Here is a 12,743-nt window from a genome sequence, read left to right on the forward strand (position 1 = left end):
CTTTTGCATTTGTATCCCTAATTTTCCACTTCAATTGAGAAAATCAAATATCCTTAACAAAGAAAGGTAACTAGAATGTGTCTTTAGGATTAATGTATGTTCTTTATGTGCTTTCTTAATTATTCTTCCGATATGTATATAACACCTAGTAATCCTATAGTATGATTATAGTTTTCTGTTCTTGTGTATCCTGTTTGTTTGATTTTGATTTCAATTTATTAGTTTTATGTTTTATTGCTTTTGAGAATATGAATTAGTGTCAATGGAATCACTTCTAATATTATATCAAAAAAATCGAATTGAAAAAACTGAAACCGAACCGAACTTTAAAAAACCGAAACCGAAAGAACCAAACCGAACTAATTTAGTTCGGTGTTCGGTGTCCACCTTCAAAAAACCGAACCTGAAATAGTCAAACCGAAGTTTGATAAAACAGAACGCCCACCCCTACTTTTGAGATGTAGTAAGTTGTGCAGTAGATTAAACGAGAGGCGTATGTAAGTTGATCTAGTCACTAGCATCTTAAAAAAAAAAAAAAAATCTATTGACTTGAACACCAGATGGCTTGTGCTTGTCCATTGTGTTTCTCTTAGGTGTAATGACTCTCTTGGTTACGAATTTTGGTATTCATGGACGAGTTTTGCTTAAAAGGAAATCAAATAAATTAAGTTAAATATGTACTTGAACCAAATCAAATAGTAGAAGTTTTCGTTTTGACGGGTATTTCGATTTCTATATAATATTTTTGAAGACTAAAGTAAATAAAGTTTTGTGAGCTAAAAGCTTAAAAATTTGCGTGCCCCGGTGAAACGAAGAAAAACAAGAATAAGATGGACGTGAGATCTAGTAGCTCAGTTGGTTGGCTACTTGAACTTTCACTTTATTGGTGAGGATTCGAATCTCACGTTGCAATTTCCTTCTCCATTTCCTCTTTCCCTACCCCTTATGTAATAAAAAAAATGAAAAAACAAAAATACAAGTCATTCATATAAATGTAGCCGTAAATGCTCCCAGCACTATTGCATCGATATTTTTCATGTCCATGGATTTCGGAGAGATTCAAACATCTCAGAGATAGATAGAGAGGCAGGAATTTCTTGAATGAACAGACAAATTTTTTTATGTCCGCTTTGTTTTGCATTTACCTACCGGTTTTTGTCGGAAAATGTTGTCAATATTCGTGCAAATCCGACAAATTGTAGAAATGCATCCATATCAACATTTGTTTTTTGGTAACAAGAAAATCCGCAATTGCTACTTTTGAGTGCACTTTGGGTAAACTCCTCTCCAGTGGCGGAGCCAGGATTTTTAGTAAGGGGGTTCAAAAATATGAAGAGGTAAACATACAAAGAAGCCAAGGGGGTTCAACACCTACCATATATACATAAAAAAATAATTTTAACCTTCATTATACACTGTAATTTTCTGCCGAGGGGGTTCGGATGAACCCCCTCGGTTACACTTGGCTCCGCCCCTGCTCCTCTCCTAGTGTAATAACCCGCAAATCACACAGGAGATGTAAATCATACTAGGTAAGCCTCGTGTGAGCTCAAATTGAGAAGGTTGTTGGCAAGAAGAATTGATCCCAGGTCTCTCATGTAGGAAATCACTTGCTAAACGAACCCAACCACCATTCCGGATTATCGACATGGTTGTTGAGTCATCTAAACCGTTGCTTTAAGATGACGTCCACGTGGTGCCATGTCATCATATCTGCCGTCTTATAATGGCCAGGTGCATTTCACCTCAACATACCGTTAAGTAATGTTCTTTCCACACGGGTTTTTGCCGCACAAGTACGAAGAATGAGGCGTAGGGAGAATCATGAATATTCCCTAACGTAGATATTTAGCCTCACATACCTTAATTCCAGCCTTTGAGCGTAATACAACATTCGTCAATCCTTTTAACTTTGATCTATATCAATACAAGTCAAAGGGATTCTATATTAGCAATAATATCCATGCTTTGGTCATCTAAGCATTTTATCAAACACTTGGTGGGCATAATGCTCCACAATCTCCATTAATGGTGTTTCTTCACCCAATTCCCCTTCTATTAATTCTAGGTGATTCTACAATCTCAATTTGATGAAATTAACATCATTCTTCATCACCCATATGACTACAACAATCCTAAGTTAATAATTCAAAACCCTAGCATAGTTCATATGATACTCTTTATCAAACTCATTTACGATTCTCCCAAGAACTCATCAATTCACAACTATAAGTGAGTAGAGAGTAGAAGTATTACCTTTTGAAGTTCAATCCTGTTGAATTCAGATTCTAGGGTTCCTTTGTCCAAGACGAAGATTCAATCGATAATCTATGGAATAGATTAGGATTCTAGCGTTAATCTATGTTCGATTGATGTAATAATCAATGGGGTTTGAGTAAGAACTCACCTTGTATGCTTTGTGGAAGCCCTAGAGTGTTTTCTCTCCAAAAAGACGGTTAGAAAGAAGTGGGAAAAGTTTTTCGGAGTTGGATACATATAAAATTCGAAAAAGGATGTTTCAGGCATAATTTGGTCTGGTGCGCCACCCTGGGCGTCGCCCAAGAGGGGGCACTAGGCCTATATTACAAGCCCTGATGAAAATTACGTTTTTTGCAACTTTTGGCTTGGGGCGGCGCCCTAGGCCATTCTGACAGCGTTCGGTAACATGGGCATAACTCCTAGCACAAAGCTCCGTTTTGGGTCCATAATATACCGTTGGAAAGATATTTCAAAGCACTACAATTTTCATGTTTTACGTTTTCTCAAATTCCTAACAGATTTTCACGAAATTGGGCTGGAAAGAAGACGTATCGAAAACTTAGCCGATTCTATCGAATCTGAGCACCCCTCTATTAGCCATTTTAAGACAATCATATCTCCTTGATCCAGACTCTGATTGGCCTTATCCTTCTATGCCTGGAAAGGTATTTCTATGTACTACAACTTTCATTATAAGAACCTTTCCCAAATTCCCAACGAATTAAGGTGTTATGGTTGCCCGAAATAAGCCCCTCAGCCACTTTCGCAACACGCTCAAACCTTCAAATTTCATCTGAAACTCTAACGATACGAGTCTAACTTTTATTTTAAGATACGAGGTGTTACAATCATGATGTCCAAGTGGTATCGTACTAGTCCTTAATGGAAACCCTCTTACCCCTTCCTCGCTTCTAGGATTCTTCTATATGTTCTTTGTTCTTTGCTCCTCTTGAACTTTACCTTAATTCCTTGATCCAAATTTCTTATTGAATTTGCGAAGTAATAACAGCATATAAGCACGAGTGGGCCTCGACATTTCTGAAGTACATATTTACTCTTTCTTTGGCGTTTGTTATATTAAGAAATCACAAGTTATTAGTAGAATGAGTGTTTTCTCCATCTGATATTTATGGAGTATGATACTTGTTGCTTGTTTAGCCAAAATCAATGAAGGAAATCTTATTCAGGAGTCACGACAAAGAGAAAAGGAAAAAATATAATATGTATATGCGATTTGTATGCGTATTCTATGATAGTAATATACAATTTCACTAACTTGTTTGAATCATTTATGATACGTATATACCATTTATATACATTGTATACAGTAATTATATACAAGTAATTTACTAAATAAATAAAATTATACAAGTATAACATAGCCTGAATATATTGTGTTATTAATTCAATGTCAAATTTTCTGCTATCTGCAATTTATATCCTTCACTTCACAATTACTTTTGACGAAACATACTTATATAAGTATTTACTATTTGAAGTTTGGATTTGCATAAATAGAAACTTGGACAAGGTTGGATATTGTTTAAGTTATCCGTTTTTCATTCAATTTTTCCAATTTTTAGAGGTTATTTCATTAATTCCCTTAGTTATGTTAATGGGATTCGGTGAGTTTTCTACTATATAACTGTAATATTGTAAATTGTGTTACAGTCAAATCTCTCTATAATTGTCATCCGTTATAACAACATTTCACTATAACGGCCTGATTTTTTCCGGAACCGATTTTTCATGTTATACTTTACTTCTCTGTAACAGCATTCTACCTATAACAACAGTGCCATTCATTATAGCAGTACACTCTTTATAAAATTATCTCTCTATAACAGTCATACTCAAATATTGTGTAATAATAAGAAATATATCCTGTATAAAAATAAAATATTAAATTTTTTATGGCAATCATCAAGGGAAAACTATTGAGTTCCTTTTTGCTGAAAGTTTGGACAAAACTCTTCTATCAATTCAAACGTTATATTATCACTAAGAGGTTGAAATTTACAAAACAACCTATCATTATAGAATTCTTATGTCAAACTTGAAATATTTAAATTTTCAATTAATTTTAAATGCATATGTTCCTTAGATTTTAATTGTTTATCGGTACGGTACAGCTAGTTATAGATTTATTAGTCACTTCAATTTTTAATTAATGAAATATGAAAATCAATTGAGTTTTTAAAATTAACATGTATTTTGTTTTCGTTTATAACATAAAAAGTACAAAAAATAATTTTTTGCGTACTTTTGTTTATAACAGCTAAATGAGATCCAAACATCAAATGCCAGTAAGCATACATAACAACACTTCACTATACAGCCATGAAATTTTCGGACAAACACTGCCACTATAGAGAGGTTTGACTGTATAAATTTTTGGGGAAAGAACAAGATTACCCCAAAAGCAAACTTTTTACACACTCATACCCCCTTTACTTTGGTATCCCTCAAAATGTTTACCCATGTGCCCTCCACTTCCCATTTTCTTTTGACATCAACATGTGCTTCAATTGCCAGTATGCATACATAACAGCACCTCACTATAGTAGCCATGAAATTTTAAAACAAACGTTGTTATTATAGAGAGGTTTGACTGTATAAATTTTTGGGGAAAGAACGTGATTACCCCCAAAATCAAACTTTTTACACACTCATAGCCCTTTTACTTTGGTGTCGCTCAAAATATTTACCCATGTGCCCTTCATTTCCCATTTTCTTTTGACATCAGCATGCGTTTCAAATGCCAATATGCATACATAACAGCATCTCACTATAGCAGCCATGAAATTTTCGAACAAACGCTGCCATTATAGAGAGAGTTGACTATATAAATTTTTGGGAAAAGAATGTGATTACCCCCAAAAGCAAACTTTTTACACACTCATACTCCCTTTACTTCGGTGTCCCTCAAAATATTTACCCATGTGCCCTCCATTTCCCATTTCTTTTGAGATCAGCATGTGCTGATGTGATCGTTGTAGTGTACTTGTTGCTTTGTCCTTAAGCAGCGCTACTTGTTATTTTTTGTCCTTTTCATTGTAACTAGTATACGTACCCGTGTGATGCGCGGAAAACATTAGAAAATATTAATCATGTTAAATTGTGATAAGACTTGTTCGATATTAGATCATATTGCTTTTTTAAAATTTCAATTGTCATCTTTTTTCTCAATACAGTATACTCAACAAAATCTCAATGAAATTTGAAATTAAGGTAAATGAATCATATAATCATAGAATAAAATCCTTGTGTACTACTCTCCTTTAAATGTAATATAATATATAACATTTAAATACCTAAGCCGACTATTCTCATTGTATTTAATATATATTTTTTATTATTCGATTTATTTTGGTTTTTAGCTTTAGATTAAAATTCAATTTCTTTTACTTTATTCAACTATTAAACTTATGTGAATAAATTATTTACCTCATCTTTTAGTTGAATTGACATTTTCTTTAGAAAGTTCTTGTTTTGATATAGGATGAAGTATTAGTCGATTGCGGCTCTGATTATAATACTTTTTACATTGCAACTGCGATAACTTGCTAATTTTGATTGCTTAAATTGCATTTTTTCTATTTTTGGTGCACAAAAAGAACATGTAAGACGACATTTTCAGCTCATTATTTTCTTTTAAAGTTTTTAAAAAGTGAAAAGAGGTAAATTAAGGTTATATTTGATTGCTATCATATTAATAATTAAGGTTATGTATAAAATATTTTTAAAATTGAATACATGTAACGTCGGGTTGGTTTGGTTTTTAGCTAAAATCAAACCAAACCAATTATGATCGGGGGTTTTTTTTTTTTCAACACCAAACCAAACTACTAGTTGGGTTTTATTTCTCGATTTGACTCGATTTATCAGTTTGGTGCGGTTTGTCGGTTTTCTCTGTACACCCCTATTACTAACTACTAGTATAAGCACCCGCTCGATGTGCGGAAAGTGTTAGAGAAAACAATATTAAAAAAATTATCTTATTTGCTTGACCATATTAAAAAATTTATTATTTTATCAAATTGTGAAATTTAAACCATTTGATCCACGATCTTTTATTAGAAGGTAAGCAAAGCAAGGAGGAAAATCATCTCCCCATCTTAAATTGTCTTAAGATTTTTGTGTTATGTGTAATAAAATACAGAATTTATTGATAAATCTATTAAATTATTTACCAGGATCAGAGAAAAAGTTCATCTAGACTGCTAAATAGAAGATTGTTATCACAAATATTAATTAATTATGCGTTCTCTCCTTAATTTATAACTTTAGTTATAGTAAATTAACATGATTTAGTAAAAATACTGAGAGTGGGTAAATTTTTACTATCAAAGAGTACATTAGCAGCTACAATTATACGTAATGTTGAAATTACTTCAATCATCGTAAAAATTACTTGACAACTAATTTTTTTTTTCGGGATCATAATTTAATTCTATTTTTAGAGTACATTAGATTATTATTTTTTTAACAAAATATTTAATTCTTATTTTTTTAAAGGAAATAAATATATCATACTCATCCAATAATTTTGTTTGTTTCTCATTTTTCTTTATTGCATTTTTCAATGCTTAAAAGTAAACCATCCATATCAAAATTCATGTATATATATTTTATGACTGTATTATAAGATACTTATCTTTCGACATAATATCATTTTAACACTAAGTTATGATTAAGTTTCTTCCGAAGTATAAACAGAGAAGCTAGCTAGAGGTTTATGTATCATAATAAGAAGTCTGAATTAAAAACTAAAACTAAAAGTCTCAAACAATCAAATATATAATCCAAAAGTGAATCTAAGGGTTTGAACAAAAACTAGGCTTATTAATTTGATGGTAAATAGTGATTTCTTAAGTATAAATTGAAAAATAGAATAAAATTTTGGGATAATTTCAATAATATACAAACCAACATAAAATATTACATTTACGTAGTCAGATTTTCAATTTACATCCGCATAGCCAATTTCGTTTTTTCAATAGTTTTTATACACACGATATATAACATTATACAATATTACACACTTACTATAGACAATGTATAAACATTGTATAAAAGTGTATAATAATGTATAAAATTTTGGGTAATATCAGAAATATGAGCCATTGCGGATAAATATTTTCTCCAAATAGATATACAGTGTTCCCTAAAATTATTTATAATCTATACAAAAATATAAGTGGCTTCCGATGTTCTTCTTTTGTTTTTATTTCCTTTTTTTTCATGTAATTTTGTTTTGCTATTTTAATAAAATATCAAACACTAAGTACTATTTATGGCAATATAGTGGCCCACCTTACCTTTTATAGTCATTACTAATTTCACGTCAAGATTTTTCATAGAATCCTGCATATTTTATTTTTATATGTATAAATAATTTATAATGAAGCTAAAAAGATTACTTTAAATTATGTACATAAGGTGATATATTGCATTGCATAAACGCCATAAATAGAAATCGTCATATTTTATTTAGGAGAATAATTAACTTCTACAAAATTTTAAGTTAAGGTAAAAATAAAATAAGATTGTACGTACCTGATGCATGTGTAATGCTTTTTTCCTTTTCTTTTTCATAGCTTCAACTCATACTTGCAACCAAACCATACAAACAAACCAATAAAGACTGCATAGTTAGAAATAGGATTTTTTTTAAGAAACAATAAAAGATATGATTCTAAGATCATATTTATCCTGATTATAATTAATATAAGTATAGATTACTGCCACTTAAACTTTATTAATTGTTGATATATTTCTTTATTCAGAAATACATTTTTATTTTTAACTTATATTTGTTAAAACTTTGCATAAACAAAGACACGCACAAAAACAATATGTTAGTGTTGGATGCTACTTATCCATGCATCACATATAGTTTTTCCACACTGTGTAACGTACCAACACTAACTTCCTCATATATGTCTAAACATGACAGGACTAAAGACAATGAGCTCACAATTCTAATGGTGGCAAGTTACCTTAGTTATTCTATATATTGAGGACGAAAATTAGCAACTCGACAGATCATGTATGAATTATATACTCATGTTTTCAGAAAATACACTTGATATATAAAGCTAGGGTACCCACTAACATTGTGATCACTGTTCGTTAAAACCTAAAGCACCTTTAAACTATAAACTTTAAAAGTTTGTTGCTTTCATGTGTAGGTGTTGTAGGTTTACACCGTTCAACTTCTTGCTCTAATCTTTCACATCTCCTTCTTCCATAATAATCTTATTTCTCCATTTATACAGCTACATTGGCAAACTGGCCTCTTTAAGAAGTCTTCAGTTTCTACAACATAAATCAACAACAAAATTAGAGATTTTGGAATAGTAAACAGCTCTACAAAAGCTTGGCTTTTAAACATAGGTTAAAATAAAAGAATCAGAAGGAAAAAGCAACAAATGAAAATAACGATTTGCTTGTGCATGCGTGTTGCTCTCTTTCTCTCTATGTGTGTGTGTGTATGTATGCGTGTGTATGTACAGAATGATATGTGTTGTGTGTGTGTGAGATCGTGCAAAGGGAAAAAGGGGGAATGGGGACGTGGTGCAAATGTGGGCAGTTTAGGTTAGTTTTTTTTTTCTTTTCTGATTTTGTCTAATAAAACTGTAAACCCATGAGAGAATTAGTGATCAACCAGTTAGGATGTTGATTTGGATAAATACAAAAAATTAAAAAAAAGAAGAAGGAATTTTTCCCAAATTAAATTTTATTACATAGCTATATCTGGGGATTTCATTTTCCAGATTTAAATTCACATTTTTAAATTTAGATTTTAAATATACAGATATTTAATTATTCTTAAATTTATATGCATTGCTCTAAACGTCCTTTATTTAACTGTGTGTGATAATGAGGTGCAAAATGTGGGAAGTGGGATTATTAGTTGATGGTTTTTATTTCTCTTTTTTTTTCCACATTAGTTGGTGGTTTCTAAGTTTCTAGTGTTGTTGCAATATTGCAATTATGCAACTGCTCCAAACGTGTTAAGAAGTTATATGTTGAAACGTGATTTCTAAGTTTTTAAATTTTTAATTATCTTTAAATTTAAATTCAAAAACAATAACTAATTAATAACTAATGTAACTACTTTTTGTCCTAAAACTATCCTCTTTTTAATAATATATAGATAGGCGGTGATATTCAACTTAATATCATCCATGTATTTGCCGCAGCGTTAGCAATAATACGTTTATTCGTACCATTATTTGTGACCCTTATGTTGTGACTTGTGATTAAAACTCAAACCAAACAAAACCTTAAGTTTGGTATCGAGTTTTAATCACCTTAAGATACTGAAAAAAGTAGAAGCGGACTGTATCTCGAACTTAATTAATTAGGTTTTTGTTTTGGTATAGTATTTTTAAAAACCGAATATCGCATCGATTCTTTTCAAAAAACTATACCGAACAGACGATCATGAACACCCTAGCACCAATAGCTCTTTGGAGAATACTTGCGGTATTACAGGAGATCGACTTATTAGTACTGTTGATATCGTGATGGGGATACAAAGTTCCATGTTAATTCCTTAATCAGTTTCACTTTCACAATCCATATTTATCGATAAGGGATTCCATTTGATGTACTGAACTACATCTGGGATATCCATGTGGACCAAAAAAGAAGTGTTAGAAAAAAGGACAGTAAAATATTATCGCATTACATTACATACTATTACATAAATGGTAGGACAGATTCTTTGGTCCAACCTTTTAATTAACCAAACCTGTACAATCAACTGTAGATCTTATTCATTGCACATTTTCAAGGTTAACTTCAAAGATGAAAGGGAGACACAAAGACACCAAAATTTAAAGCATTATTTGGCACTTATGACTTTTCATCATTTAAAGCACTACATCAAATTTGTCATCATCTCTGTGATCTATGGCTATTAAGCACAGATCTTTCTGCTTCGCTGCACATAATCCAGTTTTTTCTATCATATCCAAGTCCTCTGGACTAGCTCCATATGGAAGCGCCCAATCGAAATGGTAGAGGAGCCGAGCCAAAGGATGTTTAACATTAGTTAAACCAAATTGCATTCTGGGACAAAGCATTCTTCCCGAACCAAATGGAATAAACTCAAAGTAATTTCCCATATAGTCAACCAGAGAATTTTCAAATCTCTCTGGTATAAAACTCTCAGGGTCGTCCCAACTTTCTGGATCTCTTCCAAGTACCCATGTATTGATTAGTACTCTAGTCTTAGGAGGTATTGTATATCCATCAATATATATTCGTTTCCTGCATTCCATTGGCAATAGATTACTTGCAGGATGTAGCCTTAATGTTTCTTTGATCACTAACTTTAGGTATGACAATTATCAAGATCTTCTTCATCAAAAGTTGTCTTTCCTTCGAAGGCTTGTCTCACTTCACTTTGTGCCTTGGCCCTAATTTCTGGTCTCCTCATCATTTCCGATAATGCCCAAATAATAGTCGCAGCCAAAGTTTCAATTCCAGCTGCGAACATGTCCTATTCCAGCAAAAAGATAAGTTCATATAAATAAAGACTAACATATTTGAATATATATATAAAAATATGCACTATCAGATCACCTTTACCTATTGTAACCAGTAACATGTCTTATTCTAAAGATTACAAATCTCATTTATTGTGAAGACTTACCTATAGATATCCTTTGGGTGACCTAATTATATAAAAAGTTCTTAACACTTCAGTGGTTCTAACATAATTAAGGAGAAAACTTACAGAAATTGTTGCTTTTATATGATCACTTGTGATTGGAAATTGAAGTTCATCATCCTCCTTAATTCTTAGGAGAACATCAACCAAATCTTCACCTCCAAACTGATCACGATGCTCCGTGCTTTCGAGTGCTCGATTCTTAATATGCTCATTAACAATGTTCTCCAGAGCCGCATCAACCTTCTGATGCAGCTTTACAAGTCTCGAATACACTCCACTCACCTTGTGAAGTAACTTCCACGAAGGGAACAAATCAGCCACAGCAAATCCTCCTAATGTATCCAGCACGTCCCTCAACAACTTTATCAACTCGTCTTGATTTGTGTATACTTTCCCGAAGGCTGATCTACAAGTCACTGAGTTTGTAAACAGAAGGATTTTTTCTGTTAGGTTGACAACACGAGAACCATTCGTGGATCGGATTGATGAAACGAGATTCGAAATCTCATCTCTCCCAATTGAACTAAAGGACTTAATCATTTTGGCACTGAGGAGCTCTGTAACACATTATGTTACGCATTTGTCTCCAATTGTCACCGTACGGTGCAAAAGCAATGTCCTTATAATTGTAAGAAAAGATTTTTATGGATGTAAGTTGTGGCTTAGTAACAAAAGCAAGTTCGTGAGTTTTTAGTATTTCTTTCGCCATGGTAGGCGACGATATGACCACAGCAGAAGTACATTATAGGACCATATTTTGTTGCTAAATTTGTAAGAGTACGGTGTGGAAATAATAAGGCTCCTCTCAAGTGATGGAGACACCCAATGGGGGGAGTCTCCATGGACCTGGAGGCAAATTTTCTTGTGTTGATTTTCTCCGTTTGTCAAATAGAATAAACAAAAAGGAAAAGGACACAAGCACTCCAACAAAGTTGAAAGCTGAGGAATAAATGATCTCCATTTTTTAAAAGAGATAATGGTCAAAAACACATCTTAAGTATCACTTTATTTTTTAGTTTTCTACCTGAACTATCAGGTGTGAGAGTTTCATACCTAAACTATCACCGATTAGTTTGCAAGACACATCTCAACTATCAGTTGTTCACTTTTTCTACCTGAATATTACCAACTAGTTTGCAAAACACACCTTAAAAGTGCAAATATGGGCTCAAAGTTGGATGATAAGATAAGTTGAAAAATTTAAAGGAGGACAAATATAATTTATTTGTGAGAGTACAAAGTAAAATCTGACCCTTTTTCGTTGAACCCTTACTTCAATGTTATGGCATTTGAGTGCAATGACGGCCATGGTGGAGCCATACCAACATAATATCAAGCTCCTATGCAGCAAATCTTCACCATTTTCCTTTCTTCCTTTCTAAAGTTGTACGTAACAAACAAAAGTTCACGTGTTTCTGATTCACGTGTTTCTGAGGCTAAACTTCTCATGGCCGCAGAAAAATGCATCATGTCCGACAAACAACATAGCACCATAGAGAATATGCATAAACCGATAAACTAAGCTAGGACCAATACTACGATCATGACATCAATAATGAAAAATTGATTGGAGCATGCACCGCGATCACACTAGCTGCCCAGTACTTACCACAAGGCTTGTATTGGAGAAAATTCCTAGGCTATAGCTGGACGAATATTATGGCGACCGTAAGAAATATTTTCCTTGAATCCTTTCATTACTTGAATTGGTTTATATACAAAATAGGAGAATAATATTCTAATCTAAAATAGGAGATTACACAATATACAAAATATTTCTAACCTAAAATAGTAG

General features: G+C 32.5%; 1 pseudogene; it reads right to left on the minus strand.

Moving 5' to 3' along the window:
* Positions 1 to 9,932: 9,932 nt before the first annotated feature.
* LOC132609578 (premnaspirodiene oxygenase-like) lies at positions 9,933 to 11,909 on the minus strand (annotated as a pseudogene).
* Positions 11,910 to 12,743: the final 834 nt, after the last annotated feature.

The sequence above is a fragment of the Lycium barbarum genome, chromosome 1 (genome assembly GCF_019175385.1).
Source record: "Lycium barbarum isolate Lr01 chromosome 1, ASM1917538v2, whole genome shotgun sequence".
Classification (NCBI taxonomy): Eukaryota; Viridiplantae; Streptophyta; class Magnoliopsida; order Solanales; family Solanaceae; genus Lycium; species Lycium barbarum.